General features: G+C 42.9%; 1 long non-coding RNA gene across 1 annotated transcript in view; it reads left to right on the forward strand.

Moving 5' to 3' along the window:
• Positions 1 to 25,455, forward strand: part of LOC133041066 (uncharacterized) — a 66,738-nt gene extending 41,283 nt beyond the window's left edge. The window contains exon 3 of the long non-coding RNA XR_009689126.1: positions 24,743 to 25,455. This is a non-coding gene — a long non-coding RNA (uncharacterized LOC133041066). The remainder of the gene's footprint in view (positions 1 to 24,742) is intronic.
• The last annotated feature ends 1,973 nt before the right edge of the window (positions 25,456 to 27,428 follow it).

Below are 27,428 nucleotides of genomic sequence, written 5' to 3' on the forward strand. Positions count from 1 at the left end.
AGGTCTAGTTGGCCAAAACTGGGCACATGGGCACCTCTAGGAGAAGAGGGAATTGGGAAAGTAGTTGTCTGGCAAAGGGTCATGGGAGTTCTAGGTTTGGCTTAGTCATACTTCATCTTTATGGGCTGAGCATATGATTTTTCTGAATAAAAACATGGATTCTACTGGTCAGGAAGAAAATGAGAATGGCTATTTGGAAGAAGCTAATGTCACGTGCAGTTGGAACTTTTGGGCTGAATATCATAAAACTATCCTTTACTTATCAATTATTAAACTGACATGAATTGAGAATATATATGAATACAAACTATCAATTATTTACTTAATACTCTGTGCCAGATTGGGTGCTAGCTGTTAAATATACACTATCTGCAATTAGCCCAGCCCTGCAAGATGAATATTATTATTATTATTTTCAGAGAGATTAGTTTACCTTCCCATTGAGGAAGTAAGTAGCTCTATTTGTCTTATATCATTAAAGTCTTTGCCTTTCTTGAACTTTAAATGAATTAAATCATACAAAATGTTCTCCTTTGTTTCTTGTTCAATAGTAGGTCTATGATTCATTCATGTTCGAAAGAGTATCAGTAATTCATTTTTATCACCATGTGTTTATTCATTGTACTGTAGATAGTTGGGGCTTCCCAAATGGCAGTAGAAGTAAAGAACCTGCCTCCCAGTGCAGGAGATGTAAGAGACATGAGTTGGATCCCTGGGCTGGGAAAATTCCCTGGAGGAGGGCATAGCAACCCACTCTAGTATTCTTGCCTGGAGAATCCCCATGGACAGAGGGGCCTGGCTGGCTACAGTCCACAGGGTCGCAAAGAGTCGGACACAACTAAAGTGACTTAGCGTGCAATCACATAGGTAGATATTTGGGTTGTTTCCAGTTTGGAGATATTCTGAATAAAGTTGCTATTAATGTTGTTAATATGTGTCTTTTAGTGGATAGAAGCCCTCCTGTCTGTTGGGTTTACATCCAGGAGTTGCATAGGGTATTTTTAGCTTTAGTAGCTACTCAGTAAATCTTTAAAGGATTTCCAAAGTGGTCATGCCAGGTTATACTCCCACAATTTACGAGACAACCATTTGTTAGTGTTTGATTTTGTTATATAGAAAGTGGTAAGAGGAAAAGTTGGGTGAGACAAAAGGAATTGTTAACGTTGGAGCAAAGTGGGGCAGGTTGAAATTTTAAATACAGTGGTTAGGATAAGCTTTCTTTTTTTCTTTTTGGGAAGGTTACATTTGAGAAAAGTCACAAAAGAGGTAAGGGAGTGATCAGTGCAGGCATGTGGAAAATGTCCTGAGCAGAGGGAAGAGCCAGTGCAAAGGCTGTAGATAAATGCCTGATGCATTCAAGTCAAAGAAACAGGTCAATGTGGAAGAAGCCGAAGGAGTGAGAGGGAAAGCAGTAGAAGATTACATGCAAGAGGTAGATAGAGCCAGAGCAGGGGGTCTTGTAGGACACAGGGAGGACTTTGGCTCTTACCTTGAGTGAAATGGGGGACGGCAAGAAGGTTTTGAGCAGCTGAGTAACATAACTGACTTACATTTGAAAAAGATAGTTCTGGTTTCTTGGTTGAGAATACCTATCTCCTTTTAGCGAGGAGGTAAGGTGTGTGTCTGCAGGGTGTGTGTCGTAAACTATTGTAGGAGGTGACCATGGCCTGGGCCAGATGTTGACAGAGACATGTCAGAACTAGTTGATTCTGGATGTATTTCTAATGGAGAGCCATCCTTATTCTTGGCATCCGGCTTTAGTATTAGCAATGCTATGATAATAATAAAAATCATTTTCAGCCCTCTTACTATGTCCATAATCTCTCTTTTATTATCCTCATAAACTAAAGCTCAAAGACATTAGCAACATCCCTAAGGACACATATTTCATAAGAGATAATCCAGGGGATCAATCTTAGCTCTAGCAGATTTCAAAGTTCTTAAAACTGCTTTATCACCAGATTCTGGTTTCCTTTTTGCCAAGCCCACTCAGTGCCTTATACATAAAAAGTGGTCAATATCTTTATATTGAATTAATTAATGACACCATTCACTTTTTTCTGTACTTCCTGAGATCAAACTACATGTTTACTTCTGAGGCTTTTTTAAAAGTACTGTTTCATTTTATATTTCTGCACAGTAAATTTCACATTTTTGATATACAGTTTTATGAGTTTTAACACAGGAATAGATTTGTGCAACCACTACCACAATAGGATACTTCTATTAACCTCCCCATAAATTCTCTTATGCTGCATTTTAGTCAAATACTATCCTCACTCCTAATTCCTGGTAAATACTGATCTGTTCTTTGTGTATAGATTATGGTGCACACATAAGTGTGCATCTTTCTAGAGTAAAAACCTAAGCATGGGTTTGTTGGTTCATATGCTTATTGTTTGTTTAACTTTATAAGAAACTACCAAACTGTTTTCTAAACAGCTGCACCGCTTTGCAAGTCCACCAGCATTGTATGAGAGTTACAGTTGCTCTGCATCCTTGTCAGCACTTGACATGGCCAATTTCATCTTTTGTTTTAGCCATTCTAATAGGCATGCAATCCTATCTCATCATGGGATACCAATTATCTTTGAAATTCATAGTAAAATGTTTTAGGCTCCAGAATTTAATTCATAGGCTCCAGAATTTAATTCATACTCCAAGTAAATTGTGAATAAACATGGTATGTACATGAGTGCTAAGTCACTTTAGTCTTGTCTGATTCTTTGTGACCCTATGGACTCTTGCCTGCCAGATTCCTCTGTCCACGGGATTCTCCAGGCAAGAATACTGAAGTGGGTTGCCATTCCCTCCTCCAGGGGATCTTCCCAACCCAGGGATCTAGTCCGGGTCTCTTATGTTTCCCGCGTTGACAGGCGGGTTCTTTACCACTAGCGCCACCTGGGAGGCCAAATATAGCATAAGCATACTTATGCTTAAAAATTGACCCCCTGTAAATTTCGACCCAAATAACCTTGCCAATTTGGACACTGTGTTATTGTGATGTTACTTAAATATAAATAACAAAACTTGTTTGCAAGATTTTGTGGCCAATAAGAAATTGTTTATGAAATAGGCTTAAACTTTGCTTTTCTTTCAGGGTTGTTATAGAAGATAATCAAAGGTCATGAGACAATGAATGGAAAATTGCCTCAAGATACAAGAACATACATTAATATTATAATTAGAGATGCAGTCACTAAATTAAAGATGCAGTCACTTAATTAAGTGAAGGCAGTGTTTACTAAATAACTAATATAGTGAAGGTATTATGTTAGATATGATCTATGGAGACTATATTAGAAAACAGAGCTCTTATCTTCATGACATTTATAGTCTACCTATGGAGAGAAGGAAAATGTAAAAGATTTTAAATAATTAATTTCCATAACACATCTGTATGCATTAAAGGATTTATTTAGCTTTTCAAAATGATCATACAGTTAATAAAAATATCATACTTATCTATTAAACATCCATATATGTATTTATATGGTGCACTGAAATAAGTATTTAAGTTTCCTCTCACAATACATAATGTGTGAGATTTACAGGACCAATGTTTTTATATTAATCCCTAAGATTTGAGCTGGGTTTGAGACAGTAGTGGAGTCTTGATATCAGAGAGGAGGAAGAAGGCATTCTAGGCAAATCAAGTGTCAAGAGCCAAAGCCCAGAGTTAAAAAGTGCAAAGCCTGTGCCAGACCTGTAATGGGGGAGTGATAATTAAGCACTTACCATGTGCAGATGGCACCACCCTTGTGGCAGAAAAGGAAGAAGAACTAAAGAGCCTCTTGATGAAAGTGAAAGAGGAGAGTGAAAAAGTTAGCTTAAAACTCAGCATTCAGAAAACTAAGATCATGGCATCCAGTCCCATCACTTCATGGCAAATAGATGGGGAGACAATGGAAACAGTGAGAGACTTCATTTTCTTGGGCTCCAAAATCACTGCAGATGGTGACTGCAGCCATGAAATTAAAAGACACTTGCTCCTTGGAAGAAAAGCAATGACAAACCTAGACAGCATATTAAAAAGCAGAGACATTACTTTGCCAACAAAGGTCCATCTAGTCAAAGCTATGATTTTTCCAGTAGTCTTGTATGGATGTGAGAGCTGGACTATAAAGAAAGCTGAGCACTAAAGAATTGATGCTTTTGAACTATGGTGTTGGGGAAGACTCTTGAGAGTCCCTTGGACTGCAAGGAGATCAAACCAGTCAATCCTAAAGGAAATCAGTCCTGAATATTCATTGGAAGGACTGATGCTGAAGCTGAAACTCCAATACTTTGGCCACCTGATGGGAAGAACTGACTCATTGGAAAAGATCCTGATGCTGGGAAAGGGTGAAGGCAGAAGGAGAAGGGGATGACAGAAGATGAGATGGTTGGATGGCATCACCAACTCTATATACATGAGTTTGAGCAAGCTTCAGGAGTTGGTGATGGACAGTGAAACCTGGCATGCTACACTCCACGGGGTCACAAACAGTCATATGTGACTGAGTGACTGAACTGAATTGAACTATGTGCCAAGCATTGGGCTAAATCTGATCCATGGGCCAGCTCATTAAATATCTTAGTTTCTTAACAGTAAAGAAACTAACAATTTAGAAACTTCCACATAATTACAAAGCTGATAAGCTTCAGACCTGGGACTCTAACCCAGATAATCTTAGTTCTAGCCCTAACTTAGACATTACACAGCAGCATTAATGTTAGAAAGGAAATCTGAGGTCAGATTTGGGAGGGCCGAGATATTTGAATTTTTTACCCAGAGAACTTGTGATTCTTCATCTTTTCACCACTTTTCTAGGTTTGAGGAATTGACCCTCAGTAAGAGGGGTTCAATATGAGCATGGTTTGAGGGAAAAGCATCCATACTGCCAGCATCCATGTGGGCACGCTGTTCACTTGTCCTGAGACACTGAGATGCCTCTCAGGAAGGGCAACTCCCTTTTGAGAATCAGCACTTTAGGTAATGGGGAAGCAAGGAAGACTCTTAAACAATGAACAAGGAAGGCAAGAATGAATGTCTGGAAGACAAATTTGGCAACAAGGTGTGGAAAGGATTAGACACAAGAGATGGAGGCAGAGCAGCAGGAAGAGACTATGGCAGCATAACTCAGCATGGGTGATGAGGCCAGAGCTAGGCTGGGGCAACAGAAGAGTTGTTGAGAGAGCAAATTGATAGGACTTGGTGCGCAGGGTCTTCTGGGGGCTATGGAGAGGGAGGAGTTAGGCTCTAAATATATTATTACTGTGGTTTTCTTTCCTGAGTCTTCTAGGAGAGCTCACTGACCTGGGCAAGAGACCCTGAGCCCTCAAAGCTCACCCTGAGCCTATTGTCACACCAGCCACGGCCACTAGAGGGCTTCCGCGCCTCGCCTGCTCGCGCCCAGGGAGGGCTTCTCTGCTGTTTAAAATCCAAGTCAGGCTGGCCCTGGAACGCTTCAGGGCAGCCGGGGTTCAGAGCAGTTGATCTTCACTGACACGGAAACTTAGAAGGTCTCCCACTTGACTGACAATGTCTGGAAGCTGAGTCTAAGATGAAGCGATGGATGCAGGCGGGATTGCAGGTGGGGGACCAGGAGGTGGGGAGGAGGAAACAGCTGCCTGCAAAACTCCAGAGGCAGCCCTTAGCTGGTCCTGGCCTCAGGGGCCTGAGACTCCAGAGATTCTGAATCTGCTTTCCATGGTCACTCAGCTGGGCCAGCGGTGGTTGCATTCCTTTCTCTGTCCCAGGTTTGAAGTGTGTGTGAACGTGTACACATGTGGATGCATATGTATAAAGGTGTATATATAAGTGAGCATTCTTTAGTCACTAACTTGTGTCCAACTCTTTCTCGACCCCATGGACTGTAGCCTGCCGGGCTCCTCTATCCATGGGATTTTCCAGGTGAGAATACTGGAGTGGGTTGCCATTTCCTCCTCCAGATCTTCCCAACCCAGGGATAGAATCCAGGTCTCCTGCATTGCAGGCAGATTCTTTACCACTGAACCACCAGGGAAGCCCCTATATAAGTGAAGACATGTGTACATATATGTGTGCACATGTGTGGGTGAGTTCTTTTGTGTACACATGTGGGTGCAGGTGTGTTAGTGTATGTGTGTGCCTGCTTGTGAGATTGGGTGTGTGTGAGCATGCTTGCGTGTGTCTGTGGGTGCCTGCCATGCAGGAGGAATGTTAATGTTTTTTGCTTGGCTTCAGCCCAAAAGAGAAACAAATAATGAGACAAATGGAAGTGAACTCAAGTCAGGGCTTCAGCACTAATTAGCCGATATCAGTTTTGACGAAGAGGACAGACAATAGTGGCAAATGAGCAAAGGATGGAAAACCCAGGAAGCTGGGTTGTACAAGGAGCCAGGAGGACACTCAGTAGTCCCCTCGGGCAACAAGGCCATCTCAGAAGCCCAGGTGCCTTTGTCAGGCAGGTGACCCTTCCTACCCTTCGGTGCAGATGAGTGGGCCAGCCCAGCATCTCTTTGGGCTGATTTTGATCTTACTAAGCACTGCTTCACTTCCTGATGGTCTGACAGGTACCCAGCTCACCCTCCCCTGGGTGGTTTTTTCCTCCTGTTTGTTAGGCTGGCCCCGTCCACATTTCCCAGAGATATGGTCACACCCCTCTTACTCACCAGTTGCTTAGAGGGCCCTGGCTTCAACCGGGGTCTGCACTGAGTCATGTTTTTCTGCCCTTAGGCTCTCCTTTTGCTCCCTGTGGAGGTTTGGAAGGAGAATGGTGGAGGCAGAAGCACGGACTATTTGTTGGGTTGTGAGAAGGGGCTGCTCCTTGATTTCTAGACCTGCGTATGTATTTATGTGAAATGGGTGGAGAAAATGGTGGTAGAAGGTGATGTCAGACCCCCACCCCCACCCCCAGGTAAGCCTTCATCCATCATCAATAGCTGGGGCCCTGTCTGTGGGTTTCCCACAGGCCCAACTCACACGGGCTTCAAAGACAAGGGTTCAGCTGGGGAATAAGTGTCTCCCTTGCAACTGCAAGGGCTTCCCTGGTGGCTCAGATGGTAAAGAAGCAGCCTGCAGTGTAGGAGACCTGGGTTCATTCCCTGGGTTGAAAGATTCCCCTGAAGAATGGCTACCCACTCCAGTATTCTTGCCTGGAGAATCCCATGGAACAAAGAGCCTGGTGGGCTACAGTCCATGGGATGGCAAAGAGTTGGACACATCTGAACGACTAACACTTGTACTTTTTCAAGTTGGCAAAAGGCCCACCCCACCCTCAGAGAACAGATTTTCTCCTGGGCCTTCATAACCCCTTGGAAACACAGCCAGGGGGCACCAGGCCCCTTGAGCAGCAGGACTACAAGAGTGTTTTCCAAATCTCTCCATACACAGCAAGTTCTCCTCATACTTTTTTTTTTTAAATTTAATTTAATTTTGTTTTTTCATTTATTTTTATTAGTTGGAGGCTAATTATTTTACAATATTGTAGTGGTTTTTGTCTTACATTGACATGAATTAACCATGGGTTTACATGTATTCCCCATCCCGATCCCCCCTCCCACCTCCCTCTCTACCCAATCCCTCTGAGTTTTCCCAGTGCACCAGGTCCGAGCACTTGTCTCATGCATCCAACCTGGGCTGGTGATCTGTTTCACCCTAGATAATACACATGTTTCGATGCTGTTCTCTCAAAACATCCCACCCTTGCCTTCTCCCACAGAGTCCAAAAGTCTGTTCTGTACATTTGTATCTCTTTTTCTGTTTTGCATATAGGGTTATCATTACCATCTTTCTAAATTCCATATATATGTGTTAGTATACTGTAATGGTCTTTATCTTTCTGGCTTACTTCACTCTGTATAATGGGCTCCAGTTTCATCCATCTCATTAGAACTGATTCAAATGAATTCTTTTTAATGGCTGAGTAATATTCCATGGTGTATATGTACCAGAGTTTCCTTATCCATTCGTCTGCTGATGGGCATCTAGGTTGCTTCCATGTCCTGGCTATTATAAACAGTGCTGCGATGAACATTGGGGTGCACGTGTCTCTTTCAGATCTGGTTTCCTCAGTGTGTATGCCCAGAAGTGGGATTGCTGGGTCATATGGCAGTTCTATTTCCAGTTTTTTAAGAAATCTCCACACTGTTCTCCATAGCGGCTATACTAGTTTGCATTCCCACCAACAGTGTAAGAGGGTTCCCTTTTCTCCACACCCTCTCCAGCATTTATTGCTTGTAGACTTTTGGATAGCAGCCATCCTGACTGGCGTGTAATGGTACCTCATTGTGGTTTTGATTTGCATTTCTCTGATAATGAGTGATGTTGAGCATCTTTTCATGTGTTTGTTAGCCATCTGTATGTCTTCTTTGGAGAAATGTCTGTTTAGTTCTTTGGCCCATTTTTTGACTGAGTCATTTATTTTTCTGGAGTTGAGCTGCAGGAGTTGCTTGTATATTTTTGAGATTAATCCTTTGTCTGTTGCTTCATTTGCTATTATTTTCTCCCAATCTGAGGGCTGTCTTTTCACCTTGCTTATAGTTTCCTTTGTTGTGCAAAAGCTTTTAAGTTTCATTAGGTCCCATTTGTTTATTTTTGCTTTTGTTTCTAATATTCTGGGATGTGGGTCATAGAGGATCCTGCTGTGATTTATGTCGGAGAGTGTTTGGCCTATGTTCTCCTCTAGGAGTTTTATAGTTTCTGGTCTTACATTTAGATCTTTAATCCATTTTGAGTTTATTTTTGTGTATGGTGTTAGAAAGTGTTCTAGTTTCATTCTTTTACAGGTGGTTGACCAGTTTTCCCAGCACCACTTGTTAAAGAGGTTGTCTTTTTTCCATTGTATATCCTTGCCTCCCTTGTCGAAGATAAGGTGTCCATAGGTTCGTGGATTTATCTCTGGGCTTTCTATTCTCTTCCATTGATCTATATTTCTGTCTTTGTGCCAGTACCATACTGTCTTGATGACTGTGGCTTTGTAGTATAGTCTGAAGTCAGGGAGGTTGATTCCTCCAGTTCCATTCTTCTTTCTCAAGATTACTTTGGCTATTCGAGGTTTTTTGTATTTCCATACAAATTGTGAAATTATTTGGTCTAGTTCTGTGAAAAATACCGTTGGTAGTTTGATAGGGATTGCATTGAATCTATAGATTGCTTTGGGTAGTATAGCCATTTTGACAATATTGATTCTTCCAATCCATGAACACAGTATATTTCTCCATCTGTTTGTGTCCTCTTTGATTTCTTTCATCAGTGTTTTATAGTTTTCTATGTATAGGTCTTTTGTTTCTTTAGGTAGATATACTCCTAAGTATTTTATCCTTTTTGTTGCAATGGTGAATGGTATTGTTTCCTTAATTTCTCTTTCTGTTTTCTCATTGTTAGTGTATAGGAATGCAAGGGATTTCTGTGTGTTAATTTTATATCCTGCAACTTTACTATATTCGTTGATTAGCTCTAGTAATTTTCTGGTAGAGTCTTTAGGGTTTTCTATGTAGAGGATCATGTCATCTGCAAACAGCGAGAGTTTCACTTCTTCTTTTCCTATCTGGATTCCTTTTACTTCTTTTTCTGCTCTGATTGCTGTGGCCAAAACTTCCAAAACTATGTTGAATAGTAGTGGTGAGAGTGGGCACCCTTGTCTTGTTCCTGATTTTAGGAGAAATGCTTTCAATTTTTCACCATTGAGGGTAATGCTTGCTGTGGGTTTGTCATATATAGCTTTTATTATGTTGAGGTATGTTCCTTCTATTCCTGCTTTCTGGAGAGTTTTAATCATAAATTCTCCTCATACTTGTATACTTGAGCGTGCATGGAAGGGAAAGGGTGTCAGGGATGGTGTCTGTCAACATTTCGTTCACACCCTGATAAATCTAGGGAGCAGTTGCCTCTTCTTAGAACTTATTCATAACGCTTCCTATTTGTTGTTTATCTTGAAATAATATTCCCTGTTCTTCGTTTGCCCCTTCAGGGCACATGTGGCCCAGTCCCAGTTGGTTTTTCTTTCTAATGTGGTTCTTCCTTTATAGTTTGCTGGGATGAACAGCAGTGGGAATTCTCAAATTTTAGTAAGGGAAAAAAAAAAAATCTTCTGCAGAAATTGTTTTAAATGCAGATTTCTCAGGCCCTGTCCAAATCTATAGAATCAACACAGGAATTTACATTTTACCAAGCCCTCCCCTTGTCACTCCCCACTCCCAAGATCCTAAATCAGGTGGTCTACAGAACATATGCTGTAAAACATGGTGCTAAAGGATGTATTTATTTTTAATGTTGAGTTCTGAGAGTTCTTTAAGATTCTAGACCCAAAGCCTTTGTCAGATTTGATTTTTCCACAGGCTGTAATTTGTCTTTTCACTCTTTGTACAGGCTCTTTCACAGAGCAAAAGTTTAAAATTTTTATTAAGTACAATTTATACACTTTTCCTATTAAGGATAATGGTATGATGTCAAGTCCAAAAATTCTTCCTAGTCCTAAGTCAGGAAGATATTCTCCTGGGTTCTTTTCTAGAAGGTTTATAGTTTTGTTTTTATATTTAAGACCATGACCCATATTGAGTTAATTTTGTGTGTAGTGTCAGGTTTAAGTCCAATCACTCCAGCACCAGTTACTAAAAAGGCTATTTGTCCTCCACTGGATTGCTTTTACTCCTTTGCCAAAAATTAGTTGGAGATATTTGTGTGGATCTGTAGTTGGGTTCTCTATTCTGTTCCACTAATATATGTGCCTGTTCCCTTCACCAGCAGCACAAAGTCTCAAATTGCAGTTACATACTAGACCTTAACATTGACAAGAGAGATTTTCCCACTTTATTCTTGTTTTTCAAAATGGCTTTGGCTAGTCCAGGGTCTTTCTCTTCCTGTATAAATTTTAGAAGCTTGTCAAGGCCTACAGGAAAACTTGCTAAGATTTAGATGGGAATTACATTAATATGGGTCATTTTTAAGATAATAGTTTTTTTGTTTTTCTTGTAGTAGAAGAAATTTAAAAAACAGCCCTAAAGTCTTACCTGGTTAAAGGTATATTTTTACTTCCTAACCTGGGGTTTCCCAGGCAAGAATACTGCAGTGGGCTGCCATTTCCTTCTCCAGACGGGTTCAGAATGAGCTTCCCCCAAATATGTCACTTTTATGTGAAAATTATTTTGAGTTAAGGGCAATTGAGACTCTGGGAGTACAAGAGAAACTACGGCTTCTCCCTTAGCTACCTAGAAGAATTTGAATTGGGGATGTTCCTCAGAAAAGAGTCATTACCAGAGATAAATTTTATTGACATGGCTCTATCTGTATGGCTGAACAAACATATAATTACCAAATATCTGCTCTTCTTCTTGTCCGGTGAATAACCCTCTTGTCCTTGGAAGCCTGAGGCCCTTATCCGATTCTTTAGCTCAGGATGGCATGCATACCTCATTTTATTTGTCTTTGAATCAAAGCTTGTGGGGTTTCTGACCCTGTCATGTATGTAGGGTTCCCATACATATGAAATTAAGTCTCATGTCAATTTAATTCTTAGACCAGCCAGAAGAACCTAGAAGGGCAGAGGAAAGATTTCTTCCTCTTCAACAGACTCAGTGTTTCTAATTGGCTTCTTCCGTGCCCATTGTAGCTTCTTAATTCATACATTGTCTTAGGAACACAAAATCGAGGTGTCTTAAGAGAAGTAGGTTATACTTCTTGAGTCTGTGAGAACCAAGTGTCTCCTTCAGCAGAATTGATCCTCCTCTCCACTTTGATGGAGAAGGAAGACTGTGTGGACTTACCAGCACAGTCAGGAACTATTCTGAAGGCAGGGTAAGAAGTGGTGGTGAAACAAAAAAAGTGGTGGTGGTGCAGTCAAGGGAAATTTTGCTGAAGGCCTTTCAACTTCCCATCACTGCTCTTGTTCTCCTCCTGTATTCTCTCAATGCTTCTTACCCATGAGGGAACCAGTTCTGGCATCAGATCCTCCTGTCTTTATACCCTTCACTTGGGTTTCACCACATCCTCCTTGTCACAACTTTAGTTCTCCAATCTGTTATCTTATTTTTAGCCGGTGACCCAGATACATGGCATGTTAGCCTTCATTTTATTTGATTTTTAAAAATTTTATTGTTATAACTTACTTACATACAATTCACTTGCTTTTACTTGCACAAATCAATGATTTTTGATATATGTACAGAGTTGCCTAACCATCACGACAGGCATAGAGTTTTTTTGTTTTGTTTTTTGGTCTGGCAGCATGTGGGATCTTAGTTCCCTTACCAGGAATTGAACCTGTACTTCCTACATTGGAAGATTGGAATTTTAACCCCTGGACCTCCAGGAAGTTCCTAACCTTCATTTTAGTTAACACCAAATGAAATGAACTCAGTTTCCCTTCTGTCTTCATCAATGAGTTGATCCCAAACTAGTTTAAAAAAATAGTCTCTAAATTTACTGTGGACAAGGCTGAGTATCGTGAGCTCCTTTAGTGACGTTATTTATACTGGGCCTGTGATGGGCATCACATCGGACCACTGCAAGCATTGCTAGGGAAGCATTTGATAACAATGGCTAGTCCAAACTTTGCCCTCAGATTGTGGGAATCCTGACTATGGACAACAGTTTGGGGCATCCCCAGATGCTTTTAAGGTGTTAACTCTGAATTTTATAGAGATAAACAATCAAAAGATTTGTTGAGAATGACAAAACTAATGTGAAATGAGAACTGTATCCAGTTAACTAAACATCCAGTTAACATTTAAATGTGATATCAACACGGTAAGCTTCAAGTGGCATTAGGTACCTTGTAACTTAAAATGCCTACATCTTAGGGAATTAATGACAGCCTTCACGGTGCTTGCGTATGTGCTCAGTGGTGTCCGACTCTTTGGGACACCATGGACTGTAGCCTGCCAGGCTTCTCTGTCCATGGGATTACCCTGGCAAAAATACTGAAGCAGGTTGCTGTTTTCTCCTCCAGAGGATGTTCCCAACCCAGGGATCGAACCCGTGTCTCCTGCGTTGGCAGGTGGATTCTTTACTGCAGAGCCACCTGGGAAACCCCGACAGCCTTCATCAGATGTGGCTAGAGAAATGACTTGATCTGAACTCAAAGAAGACTTCTTTCCCCACTCCTTCCCTCATCATCCTTATTCTGTATTGCTTACACAACCTCTCACATGTCCTCTGCCATGTTCTATAGCAACGGCTCCTTCTGAATGCAGACTGTAGCTGATGTGGTCATTGTGCTCATTGTCCCCCAAGAGTTTACCTGTGGTGAAAGGCACATCCAGGGCCTGAGGGCTGGCACTCAAAGGAAACATAGATGGAGTGTTGCTGAGCTAAACAAGCAGCTATGTGTCCTCTTTGTTTTCTCTCCTTGGACCATGAGAGCACACAGCTGCCTTGCTTGGGATACAGATGCTTGTGGGACGGGGCTTGGGGCTATGGAAACAATAACACCCAATGGGACTAAGCCATCACTTGTCTTCTTTGCTATGCTCACTTCCATCACTGGAGCAAAAACCATGGTCATCCTTCTTTCCCACCATTTCTGCCCAGTCACCCTATAGGCACATCACACTCTCTCACCTGACTTGCCAGAGGAAGAGGGAGTCTGTTGGGATGCACAGAGGAGTCCTGAATTTTATAGTGACACTACTCTGTCCTTCCTTGCCCCAAACTCTTTCTGCTGATTATAGAGAATTCTCAGTTCATAGGGGCTCCTTTCAGTTCTGCTCTCTGTAGAAATTGGCCCAGCTGCTATTTGGGGGGATAGCATTTCCCACTGAGGGGCTTCTCAGGGGGCCCTAGTGTTAAAGAATCTGTCTGCCAATGCAGGAGACATTGGAGACACGGGTTTGACCCCTGAGTCGGGATGATCCCCGGGAGGAGGAAATGACAACCCCATCCAGTATTCTTGCCTGGAGGATCCCATGGACAGAGGAGCTTGGTGGGCTACAACACATGGAGTCACATAGAGTCAGACACAGTTGAGAGACTGGGCACTCACTTCTCCCACTGAGGTCTGCATGGACTCTGTCCCTGTAGGCCACAGGGTTGAGAGTGGTTTTAAGTCCCTAACTTTTTGGCAGGAAGGGAGAAGCTTTCAGATTGGGTATAAACTAAAACAGGTTTCCCCCTCTGAACTGAGATCCTTGATACTTCCAGTGTTGCAAAAACAACCACCCCTCCTCACTGCTGCAGGATATGGGTTCCACAGTTTGACCCCTGCAGGCTCACTAGGGAGGTGGGGCTCAGAGAGTGGGAGTTAAAGTGCCACCCTTTCACGCAGGATCCACCTGCAGAGCACTTCCTGTAATTTCCTTTCTGCTTCTGCAATCTCGGCGGGACAGAGCTGTCCCTGTTCCTCTTGCACGGCCCTGTCTGTGCTCAGCACCTCCTGTGCCCTCTATAATCTCCCTCCTCTTCATAAAGCTCAGGCTTCTCTCTCTGTAATACAGCCGTCTAATCAGCTGGTAATTTCCTTCCAATCAGTGTCAGATTGTGTTTCTCAGATTCGTATCTCTTCATTTAGTGAGGAAATTATTGCCTTTCTTTTTTACCATTCATTTTACATGTTAGCTGCCATGTTGTGCTGATTAATAATCCCTTTGGTATGAAGGTAAAAACTATCAGCTAAGGGAGCATTTATCAAAAGCTAAACCAGACAAGGCTTCTCAGGTAGGCAGGTAGGCAAACAGGCAGATAGGCAGGTAAAGCATCTGCCTATCAATGAAGAAGACACAAGAAATGCCAATTTGCTCCACAGGTCAGGAAGATGTCCTGGAGAAAGGAATGGCTATCCACTCCAGTATTCTTGCCTGGGAAGTCCCATGGACAGAGGGGCCTGGCTACAGTCCACCGGGTTGCAAGAATTGGACACGACTGAGTGACTGAACACACATGCAGACAATACTTACATCACAGGCAAGTTCAAATGCCAGAAAATGGAGTAGAGTCTTTCCCGCCCAGTCTTACGCTTAGTCTTAAATCTCTCAGTTATCAGTGTCAGATATAGATTTCTAGAAGCTTTCTATTATTTAACTCCAGCCAGGAATCATTTTCCTTAACAGGCTGCCTGTCGGGACCACCTTGAATGGTTAGAGGTCAGGGAAGGGTGGTGGGGCTGTGCCAAGGTGTTCTGTGCCTAAGCCTTGAGCTACACCAGGTTGTAGAGGCTGCTTCATAACGCCTAAAAAACTGTAGGCCAATAACAAGAAATTATTTTTGTGGCTTGTGAAGGTGGTCAAGTCAAGCAGAACAGAAACTGGAGCGATGAAGATAGCAGGTGAAGGCAGAGAGACTGAGGGAAATCACATCCACCCATACCCATTAAGCACACCTTGGATGCTTCACTAGACAGAGGACGTGTCCTTAAATGACTGATGTTAGTAATCTGTTGGTCCATCTTCTCTTCTGAGAAAGACTCTACTAGTGGGACAGGATCAGGGTTGGGAGCCCTTGACCGCTGCCTGTGCTCAACACTCTCTCCCTTTGTCTGATGTATCCCCAAGAGCATTCTAGGATTTCTCTAGAGGGACTTACTGGCAGCCATCTGTTTGAAGCAGGTAGATAGAGTGATGGGTGATAGGGGACCTATTTCAAACTTGCCTGCCATGATGGGCAAGCTGTTTTTCCTTTATAGGAAAAGTGGGAGAAAAGTGTAGCTCCTGGAGGCAGACTACATGAGCTCAAGTCCCAGGGGAATCGCTTAGCTTTGTGATCCTGGACAGGGTTCTCAACCTTAACATACCTCAGTTTCCCCACGTGGGAACTGAGAATCATTTGGGACACTCATTTGGCATACCTGTCCTCAGAACTTAGTGGCCCAGCCGCCATACCAGGGTCTGGAGTTAGGGGTCTTCCAGAAGAAGGACTGGCAAGGGTGAAAAAATAGCAGACCCCTACCTAGATCTGTTTAAGGAAGGGGCACCTGGGAACACCAGGCAACCGAGTAGCCCACTGGGAGCACTGGATCGTGTCTGGGGTTAGCAGCGGACGTGACTGTCTGTTCTCGTGTGTTGTGCTAAGGCCCTGGGGCCAGGGAGGAGACTAAACATCACAAAGTGAGTTAGGTCTTCCCTGCTACTCACGCCTCAGAATCATTTCTATGGCTTCATGAGAGTCAGACCTGAGACTCCACCTTGGAGTTACTGAGATGAACAAATCTGGAGGTCAGACCTCGAGTTTGCAGCTCTTTCCTGGGCTGACCCCAGACTCTGACAGGAGGAGCTAAAGTCAGCAAAGCCAGGGGAAATGAGGTGGAGCTCACACTGGAATCAGCCTGCAAACTCGCACGTCTTTGGACTGATTCTGACTGTATTCATTTGCTAGGGCTGCTGTAACAAAGACCCACAAACAGGGTGACTTACACAATAGAAATTTGTTATCTCGCGGTTCTGGATTCTAGGAGTCTGAGATCAAGATATGGGCAGCTGTGGTTCTTCCCAAGGGCTTGAAGGAAGACCAGGTCCCATGCCTTTGTCTTGGATCCTGGGTCTCTGCTCGAAATCTTTGATGTTTACAGGCTTGCGATGCATTGCCCCATCTCTGCTTGCAAATTCACCTTGTGTTCTCTCTGTGGTGTGCCTGTCTCTGGGTCCAAATTTCTTCTCTTTGATGGAGATAAAGATACCATTATTATGGATTATGACCTTAATTTAAATTGATTACCTCTATTAAGAACTTATTCCGCCCCCCCACCGAAAAAAAAGATTGCATTCTGAGGTGCTGGTGGTTAAGGTTTCAACACATCTTTTTGAGGGATAATAATTCAACCCAAAATCTTGATCAGGTGGGAACTAGATGATAAAGAGTAGAAGGGGTTAGGAATCATCTGAATTGCTTGTCAAGGACAGCGGGGCTCCTTGACATGTTCTCCAAACGCAAAATCACATTCGAAAATTTCTGGGAAAGAAAAAGAAAAACTCACAGTGTAATCAAGAGATCTAATCTGGATAGATAAGTAATGTTCAAAAAGAATTCTGGTAACACAAGTGGAGGTAATCCTGAAGGAAGAAATTATTGTGTCTGCAAAGAGAGCTCTTTGGTAAGTCTGTATCTTAAAGGGTCGTTGGCAGAGGAATACGTAATCAAGAATATAACCTGCAAAAGGAAGCTGAAAGTGAAAGGTATCTTACCAAAAAACCTTAGGTGATGCAGTGAACTAGAGGTGATGGATGGTAACTAATCTCACTGTAATCATTTCACTATACAGACATATATCCAATTATTGTGTTGGGTGCCTTAAACTTCTACAATGTTCTATGCCATGTATCACAATAAAACTGGAAAGAAAATAAAATGTAAATGAGTAATTTAAAAATGAGAAAAATAGTGATTTTTGCCTTAAGTAAATGATCTTTACTATTAAAAGTTCCAAATGTGGAAGAGACACTGCATGGGGCAGAAGATATATGTCAACCATTGATAATAGGCAGCTATTTTGTTTTGAATTCTTTAACAGAAAGAATATATATCAAATTGTAAAGGCAGAAGATGGCTAAAGAGGAAGTTATATCCAAATATAGATGAGCTGACAGAAAGAAATCACATAGTCTGTCTCAAATGAGTTCAGAAATTTACCCTAGACCAGGAGTTGGCAAATTGTTTTCTGTAAAGGTGATATTTTAGGCTTTGTGGGCCATGCGGTCGTGGTTGCAGTTACTCAAGTCTGCTTTTGTAGTGTGAAAGCAGCCACTGATAATTTGGAAATGAATAGGTGTGGCTGTGCGCTAATGAGACTTTATTTATAAAAGCAGGCAGCTAGCCAGATTTGGGCTGGGCTGTAGTTTGTAGATCCCTGTACTAAAGCAATGACAACCTTGGAAAATGAAAAAAATCACTGTAGGTCATCTTTGAGGAGAAGAGCTGAAAACAAAAGGGGAGGTTTTTTGGTTTTTTTAAAGTATAATTGATTTACAGTGTTGTGTTAATTTCTGCTGTACAGAAAAGTGACTCACTTATACATATATATACATTCTTTTTCATATTCTTTCCCACTGCAGTTTATCACAAATACTAAATATATTTCGCTGTGCTTTATAGTAGTATCTTGTTGTTTATCCATTCTATATATAATAGTATGCATCTGCTAATGCCAACCTCCCACTCCATCTGTCCTCCACCCCCACCCCCCTTTGGCAACCACGTGCCTGTTCTCTATGTCTATGAGTCTGCTTTTGTTTCATAGGTAGGTTCGTTTGTGTCATATTTTAGGTTCCACATGTAATTGGTATCTTATGGTATGCATCCTTCTCTTTCTGACTTACTTAGTCTGATAATCTCTATCTCCATTCATGTTGCTGTAAATGGCATTATTTCATTCTTTTTTATGGCTGAGTAATACTCTATTGATGCGAGCAGCTGACTTATTGGAAAAGACCCTGATGCTGGGAAGTATTGAAGGAAAAAGGAGAAGAGGGTGGAAGAGGATGAGATGTTTGGATAGTATCACTGACTCAATGGAGATGAAGTTGGGCAAACTCTGGGAGATAGTGAGGGAGAGGGAGGCCTGGGGTGTCACAGTCCATGGGGTTATAAAAAGTCAGACATAACTTAGCAACAGAACAACAATATTTTCTTGTATGTATATTTGTGTGTATACACACACACACACACACACACACACACTTATATAGGGTTTCTCAGGTGGCACCAGTGGTAAATAATCCACCTGCCAATGCAGGAGACACAAGAGATGTGGGTTCGAACTCTGGGTCAGGAAGATTGCCTGGAGTAGGAAATGACAACCCAGTCCAGTATTCTTCCCTGGAAAATTTCATGGACAAGAGGAGCCATGGGGTCGCAAAGAGTCAGATACCATTGAGTGACTGGGTAAATGAGATATCTGGACTTGAATTTCTGAAGCCCCTTTCAACTTGAAATTATGCTATCCGAAAACAGCTGAAAGAATCTAGGAATGTATAGCCTAAAGCAGGAAGTAACGAAAGGGAACAATGGGAGCTCTTTTTAATTATCGAAACGACTGTCTTGAAGAAAAAGGATTAGATTTGCTCTGTATGTCAGGTCAGAGGGAAGACCACTTCTTAATGGTGAAATGCGCTTCCAGGTGAGGCAATGACCATTTAGCAGAAGTAGGATACAGATTCCCCTCCAGCCTCTCTGAAAGTGTTTGGCACAATCGTACAAATGTGTGTGAGAATTGTATTGAAATTCCCATCATAAGGACCCACACAAACCCTTGGGAATTTCTCCAGACCCGCTCACCTCCAATTCACCTACTCTTTATTTCTCCTCCACCAGCATCCTGTGTATCTGCCTGTGTGGCTCTATGCACTTTATTCTCTCTTTTGCTCCTCAGATTAGCAAGTTTATTTGGTGTTCCCTTTTCAGGTTGTGACTTTCTCTATCTGCCCTTTGGCCCTTCAGACCATAACTCAGTAGGTACCATCACCAATGACCTTCCCAAACCAACAGAATGATGTACAGTGACATTGCCATCATCTGGCCCCCATCTGACATAGGAGGGATGAGGAACACTGCAGGAATCCCTGTCAGAGCTGCATAGAAGCATCTACACGGGGTGCAAGATTGGACTTGATGGCCCCTAATGTTCCCTTCTATGCCCAGATTTTATGACTTCCTCAATTATAGTTGTCACTGTTCAAAGGGCGGGCGATAAATAGAAAGTTTAAAATGATTCTTTTCAATGGTAGTGCTTATCTAAGAGTGCCACCATTCAATAAGCCACTTATAAGTGCAGACACTTCCCCTTGATTTTGTCTTTGAACCGCCTGCAGCAGAGCACATGCAGCTCTTGGAGCAGAGGAGACGAGCTGATGTTTCTTCATTTACCTTCTTCTGTCTGGTGTCCCAGATGACCAAAGGGAGCCTGTGAAGTACAGCCAGATGTCGAGAGGAAGAGGGAAGCAGCATTCATCACAGAACAATCCACTGCTGATGGCCCATGTAGCCAAACTTTGGCCTTTCGGCCCTCTGAGCATAACAAGATTCAATGCTGTTTGAAAAGCTTGCAGGGAAGAGAATAGGGACATGGTTGTGTTGACCCCCAAATAAATCAATTCCGGTGAAAAACAGCAGTAGACTAGGACCCTGACCCACAGATATCCTGTATAGTGGCTCCTCCCCTTCATGGTGATCTTATTTAAAACAAACAAACAAATATGATCACATCGTTCCACCAATACTCTCCAAATGTCTTTATACTAATATCCAAATTCTAGATCACGGCTTAAACAGTCTGATTCTTGCCTCTCACTTCAACCTCATCTCATATACTTATTCTAATATTTATTTCTTGAAGGCAGTAACCTTTTCTTGTGCCTTGTTGCATCAGCAATGCTGAGAACAGTACTTGGCATATACTTTAATAATTATTTGTTGAATAAATGAGTTCAGACTTGACTTCCAAAGAACTTGAGTGAATTCATATAATGGAACCTCCCATTACTAAATTCTTAAGAATAATCCCTTTTCAGAAATTTCATCTCCATATCCCCATCACTTGGAAATAAAAAGCATCAGTTTGATTAATAAGAGCGCAGCCGAGAAAGTAAAGCATGATATCGTCTCTAGTTCAAAGTCCTTGGGGAAATTTGGTTGGGAGGATGGAATTACCCAAGTTGGACTCTGTCCAGCATACCAGGCTTAAGTTATTGGGTATGAGTACATTAGAAAAATGAATTTTGGCAGCTGACAAAATATTCTCTTTATGTGGAATTAAGTGACCTTGGATTTAGTTTCTCTTAAAGATTGGCTTTTTCTGGCAGGGGCAGGAGATGATACTTGGAAGGAGCCAGGAATTTGCAGTGACAGCAGCAAGTACCAGGAAACCTGTGGGTGGTTGTACCACATCCATTTCTCAGCATCCATTACAGTAGGAATGTGATGGTTCAAATTTGCCTTTTGTTTTGGCAGTGTTTGGCCTCTTCTTTGGAGAATCATCCATGACTGTAACTGACTGTATTCCAAGATTCATGAGCCTTGGCACGTGAATCAGATACCTATAGATAAAAAGGAACCATTTATTTACTCCTTTTTTCTTTCTCCTTTCTTCCTCTCCTATTTGACTGTCCCAAGTTGTCAGTGAATGAGTCAAATATTCAACACTTTTTTCCAGAGACAGGCTTTGGAAAAGCCAATACAGTCTATCATACGGTTTCTCAATGAGTTCATCGTGACATTCTGGAACTTTCAAAAGACATATTTTCTATGTCAAGTTGTCCTAGGATGGCTTATACCCCTTTGTTCGTTTTTGGCAAGATAGATGGGGGACAGGGTGACAGCACAGCAAGATGAAAGGAAAAGAGTGGCAGGAGGAAGGTTATAGAAATTGACATCAGGAGTGGAGGGTGCAGATGGAGCAGAGGGTAAAATGGCAGGGAGGGGTGAGAGACCTCCTTGTTGGAATTGCTCAGTATTCCATCATGTTCCTAAGACTGGAAAAGAATTTAAACACTGGAGGCCTTCTTTGAGATATTTATAGTCTCTGCTAATAAGATCATAAATAATCACCTTTATTGTGAATCCAAATAGAGTATGTAATGCCAGTCATGGTGGGGTTTGGAGAAAACCACCCCAAACACTTCCCTAACCAGTCTGGCCTGGTGCCTACCAACTCTGCTCCCAGCCTTTCTTTCTGCAAAAGTCCTATCTCTCAAAGCCCCTGAGAAAGCACTGGCGTTTTACCTGGGAGGGGAGCGAGGTCAGCTGAGAGGAATGGGGTCGTTTTATTTAGCTGTCAGCTAAGAATGCAAGAGATCTTAGCTCGAAAGTTTGGAATGAGGTCGTGGAGGTGGGGTGGCAGCTGCGGTTGCTCTCTCACTGGAGAGTTCTGGGGAGGCAAGAACAGCAATAAAAGACACCTGCTTGGGGCCAAGGAGGTGACTCAGAAGATTAGTGGCAACACGTGTGAGCTACAAAATGACCATTGCTTCGCTTCTCCCCTTCAAATCTCCTGCAAGAATATCTCCTGTGACCACTCTAATGGGACACGTGCAGGGGAGGGACCTCTGGGGAAGGCAGCTCATCCTCACCAAGTTGACACTATCAAGCCACCCTGCCAGGCCAGCTGCTTCCACGGCCCTGCCATGACATCATATCGCCCTTCTCCGAATATCCAGCCTACATTAAGTATTGACACCATAGGCTTCGAGCAGGGCTGGTGCTATTGGTAGCATGAGGAGAAAGACTGGGAGGTTAGCATCTTCTAGAGGAGATCCAATCACAGATTAAACTTCAGCTGTGAAGGAAAAGGATCGCATCCTTCGGGTGTATACCAAAGGGGTCAGGCATTTTGTTCTTCATGACCCCAGCCCTCCCTTCTCACATAGCCAACCACCAGGTGCACTTTTGCAGTTTCTCTCCTGCACAAAGATGTCCAACCAAGGAGAAATATAGCCCTACTTGTCTCACAAGTCCTCCAGCCTTGAGGAATAAAAAGTATTTTCAATTCAAGTGCCTGCAAGAGGCAACTTTTTACAGTTCGCACAAAGGCATTGGGAGTGTAACTTCGCCCCTTGCATCACCTGCTTGTATCTGTCTCCCATGCTTTTTTCATTTGAGACAGCCGAGGCAAGGGTGGTGTGCCTAGACTTCGCAGATTGATTCCTAGAGGAGTTTAGCTCCTGGAGCCTCCTGTCTGGGGCCTGAGTGCACCTCCATGTGAGGAAGGTGGGAGCTGAGAGGAGCAAAGTTTCCCAAAGCATTAGGACAATGGTACCTTCATCATGATTTTGAAGAGTTCCTCCTTTTCTCTTTGAAGATCAGCAGAGTATTTCAGTGAGAAAACTGAGCTTAATAGAAGACTTGTGGTTTGTGTGTGTGTTTTACAAAGTGAGGAGATAGAAGCATGTTTTGAAAGAACCAACTTTCCAACAAGATGGGAGGCAGGCTGTTCACTGATTTTGGCCACATATAGTCTGTGGGCTCATAGAACAGAAATGTGCCTGGTCAGGATGCCCTGATAGCTTGATATCTACTGAGGATGCTTCTTTCTCTCCTGGGCCATGGCTCAGATCCAGCTGCTTTAGCACCTCCAGCTTTCTGCTTTGATGTCACTTTGAGCTTCTGCTTTGGTACTTATAGCCCAGCACACTCCTGATGGTGCTATTGTGGGATGGATAATGAGCTGGTTTTGAACAATTCTTCATATTTCCTTTTAAGCATCAAATGAAATACTGAAAGTATATAATGCTTGTGATGAAAATTGTAGTGAAAAGTTCAACTGGCCCAGAGCAGATTCTGCTTTAAGAATAAAAAAAAGATGAACTAGTTGGCTAAAGAGCACACATACATTGTTTTCTAAGCTCTCTGAGATAGACACAATCAATCATCATTATATGGTGGGCACTTTGTGCTGTTTAGGGGGCGAGGCCTGGAGCCATTCACATACTGACATCTGTAGACCTAACCCAAAGCAAAACTGTGCCATTCAGGAAGTCTGTTTTTATGTCCCTGAATCCTCACTAATTCTCTTTTATCTGCATCCCTTTTTCTCCTCTCTGGAACTTCATCAGTCTTTACTATTTTGCAACATGGGAAATACAATAAAGATAGTTAATGTATTACACACAGGGCATATGCAGGGCATTTTGCTAAGCACTTCACATAAATTGAATATTATCCAATAAATATTTATATAGAACTTACTACATATTAGAAAATGTTCCAGGTGCTGGGGATACGGAATAAAGCAGACAAAAATCCCTTCCTTTATGGAATTTACATCCCAAAGGGAGATAAAGAGAATTTAAAGGGTAAAACAAATGATATAAAGATAATGATATATGCATTGCAAAATAAATACACGCATTGTAGAAAAGTAAAATGAAGCAGGGTGCTAGGAAGTGCTGGTGAGCATTGAGGAGGGGAGGGTGTGGCTATTATAAATAGGGTGGATGGCAAACCTGAAAGTAGATCCACATGACATCTCTGGAAGACAGATAATACCTTATCCTCATTTCACAGATGAAGAAACTGAGGCTTAGAATATAAAAAATTTTTCTCAAGAATAGATCTACTACCTCTTCTTATACCAGAGTCTATCTCTTCCAGAAGCATTTGCTATAACTTTCTTCCTAGCTCTAGAACACAAAATTATTGTACACAGTTAAGGAATTATGTCAGCAGGGGTTATGCCCAAAGTGTGAGAAAGAGGAAAAGTTCCATTGTTTGTGGCTCCTATAGTCAAGGATGGCTTAGACAGCTTGCTTACTGGTCTCCCTTTTGAGCTAGAATGGACCTCTCTGCGTGATGCTACCTGGGGTTCCATGGCCACAGAAGAGATTAAAAAAAAAAAAAAAAAAAAAAAAAACTCAGTCAATTAAAAAAAATAGACTTATTTTTAGAGCAGTTTTAGGTTCACAGCAAATTGAGTGGAAAGTACAGAAAATTCCCACCCCTCCCCATTCCCACCCACCACCCTCCTCCTCTAGGGACAGTTCATCTTTTATTTACAAGGGCAACTTCTTCCGTGTCCTGTTCCCTCCTCATGTGTTAAATCTGGGCTGCAGACTCAAACACTATTGCTCTCTGGGTGCTGAGGCCCCGATGCACCCTTAGGCTGTCCTGTCCTTCTTGGGGCTGGTCCTTCTTTGCAAGGAGGACCCAGCACCTGCAGAGGAGGTCAGAAGGGCATACAGCAAACCTGGACCGAGAGACAGCTGGCTTCCTGAGTGCTGGCGGAGCCCTGAGCTGATGCAGGTCTGAGGCCGCCCCTGCCTGATATCCCTGTCAATTCAGGCGCCCTTCTCCCGGCCAAGGTTATGCATTTTTTTTTTTTCCCTAGGAATTTCTCAGTCCTGGGTTTCCCCTTTTGCTTTTCAGTTTCTCATTGTGAGCTGGCTCATCTTGCCCTCGAGACTTGCCTGAAAACTTGTTGGATGTTGAGCCCTGAACAAACTCCTGTCTGCTGCCATATGCTGAGTCACGGTTCCTGTGACTCCTCACTGACTCCCGCTGCCTTCTAGGCGGACGGGCCTGACCCGGACTGAGAGGAAGCAGCGGCCGGCCAGACATCCACACCTCCAGGCAGAGTCACTTCTGAGATGCCGTCTTCCGTCCTCGGGGAGAAAACGAGTCATCCATCGGCCAGCCGGGTCGGGAGAGAGGCGTCGGACGGGGGTCGGCTGACATCACGCCTGATCTTTCCTGCCGAGTTTGAGGGAAGGTCACGCTTAAGCTTGACTTTTGAGGGAAAAGGAGGTGATGTCATCGATGAGCTTTCTCTGCTTGAGGGTCAGGGGATGAGGTCACTTCTGGGTTTGTCTTCAGGAGAAGAGTGAGATCATGCTGCTTTTCCCCATATTTCGGGTCGAGGAGTGAGGGGAGAGGGTACACTGGACTGGGATGTGCCTTATTTAAGAGGCCGGGGCGGTTGGGAAGCGCTCTCTGCCTTCATACAGAAGGGCAGGCTTCTCTCTGGGAAGGTGCCTGAGGGACCACACCCTCCCGGGGCAGCATAGGGCTTGGCGAGTCTGCTCTTCTGCTCAGGACACCAAAGTCAGCACGATGGTTTTCATGGACTCCTTCCTCCATTAAAAAAAATTAAGAATGTTATTTTATGACTGTGTTGGTACAAAAATAAATATAATGCAGGCTGGAATCATTATTACATATGCATTATTATATTCATTTTCTTCTGATTTTAAAAGAAAATGAAAGCATTTTCTGTGGGTCTCTAAAAAGTTTCATGGACTTTAGGCCCTCTCTGTCTGATGGATAAACTGGCCATGAGGTTGGGGGTCTTCTCATTTTCAGACCAGAATCTGGGCCTGGAGCCAGAACAGACAGGACACCAGCAGCTCCCTGCCCTGACTTTGCCTGACTGAGATGCTCTGCTGGAATTGGGCTACAAGACTTCACAGAATGCAGCCTGTCTTCTTATACAGACAGGGCACCTAGCAGAAGCAGAGTGGTCCATCAGACAACAGCCTTGCTCAAGAGGACTGACTTCTGGTGAACTGCCCTTACACTAAGTAACTAATTCATCCAAGAGCAGATATTAGTCATTTCCTCAGGCAAAGGTAAACATTAATGGGGGCAGGGTTTGGAAATTCATGCCAGGTGATCAGTGTTGAGGAAGCCATATAAGGTAAAAGTGATCACATACATTATTCACGTTCATTTGTTCAACAAATACTTACTGAACTTACTTAGCTATGTGCTAAGCACCAGATTTGGGGGGATGCAAGTTCTGACATTCATGGAAGTTATATGAGTATTATATACTCCAAGGTATCTATCGCCACAGATAAGTTAGGAAAAGAGGGAAGGAGAAAGCCATTAAGTTGTGAAAAGCCATGCCACTTATTACCTGCCAGCAGCCTGATACACATTGTCCCTTTATCCTCCCCTCCACCCATAAAGCACAAATGTGACGGCAGGTCTATACCTCTGGTTGAGATACTTGCAGCATCAATATGGGTACCACATCTGAAGTGTGACTGCCTCACCCAGACACACTCAGCAACTGGGCATGGCACCCAGTAGAACATGGAATTGGGGGAAGGCTGAGCAGGAAGGTTCTGAAAACAGAAGTCAAGTTTCCAGGAACTGCTGCTGCTAAGTTGCTTCAGTTGTGTCCGACTCTGTGCGACCCCATGATGGCAGCCCACCAGGCTCCCCCATCCCTGGGATTCTCCAGGCAAGGACACTGGAGTGGGTTGCCATAGCTAGGGTCAAAATCCTGGGATATACAGAACAGGAATCTCAGATTAACCAAGTCTCCTTCAGGCAAGCACCAATGAACAGGGCACATCCAGCTCAAAACAGGGTGTGAGAGACCACAGCACCCGAGACCCAGACCCAAGCAAAGTGAATAAAAGCCAGTTCTACAGAGGGAGCTTATTTTTTGCCGCAGGTTAGGGCTGCATGTGTATGCGTGAACATCAACTGCTTTGATAAAAAAAAAAGAACTGGTTCCAGGTATTCTTAGGAGCCAGGAATCTATCAGTTTCTGGATGAACCCTGCTTAGATTATTGTGTTGGTCTCTCAAAAATGTGAAATTGCTCATTCATTTTACACTGCCTCTGCCATAGTGTCTACTGAATGAAATGATCTAAAATGTACTTATTATAAGCAGGTATGTTTCTTCAACTCTGATACTGTCCTTGTTTTTTCTTATACACTGAGACTCATGTATAACCCAGTCCTGCGGCACCCAGCCTTGGTCACGTAATAGTAACTCAACAGAATGATGTGCTGAAACCCATAGTTGCCATCATCTGCTGGTCAACTATCCTTTATTTCTGCTTCTAAGCTCAAACCCCATTACCCACCCACATCACTTTAGAAATAGATTATTTTTTCCACTCTTAAGTATCTGACCACACCAAGAATATGTCATTCTTTGGATGAGATCCAATCTTCCCAGTCTATATGGTCTCCCCTCCTCCCTCCCTCCCCTACCTCCCTCCTTCCCTTCCTTCGTACCTTCCTTTTTTCACTTCCTTCTGAGCACTAAGTAGAGTGTATAGAACATTATTGAGTTTGTTTTGGTTGATAATGAAA

The sequence above is a fragment of the Dama dama genome, chromosome 20, assembly GCF_033118175.1.
Source record: "Dama dama isolate Ldn47 chromosome 20, ASM3311817v1, whole genome shotgun sequence".
NCBI classification, from domain to species: domain Eukaryota; kingdom Metazoa; phylum Chordata; class Mammalia; order Artiodactyla; family Cervidae; genus Dama; species Dama dama.